The following is a 209-nucleotide window of genomic DNA, read 5'->3' on the forward strand; positions in this document are numbered from 1 at the left end:
GCCCAGCTCTGCCCTGCCTGCCAGCGCTGAGGCCTGCAGAGCGGCCAGCAGGCCAGCGGGGCCTTGGGAACGGGCACTGTCCTGTCCCCCCACCCCCCTGGCTGGGGGACAGTGTGGCCTTTGTTGCTCAGGGGTCCCCGACTGGGCACAGGGGTGGGCGGTGGCCGTGAGCTGGACGCTGACACTCACTGCCCGGGGCGGTCGGCAGG

Source organism: Myotis davidii, unplaced genomic scaffold, assembly GCF_000327345.1.
Source record: "Myotis davidii unplaced genomic scaffold, ASM32734v1 scaffold1915, whole genome shotgun sequence".
In the NCBI taxonomy this organism is placed as follows: domain Eukaryota; kingdom Metazoa; phylum Chordata; class Mammalia; order Chiroptera; family Vespertilionidae; genus Myotis; species Myotis davidii.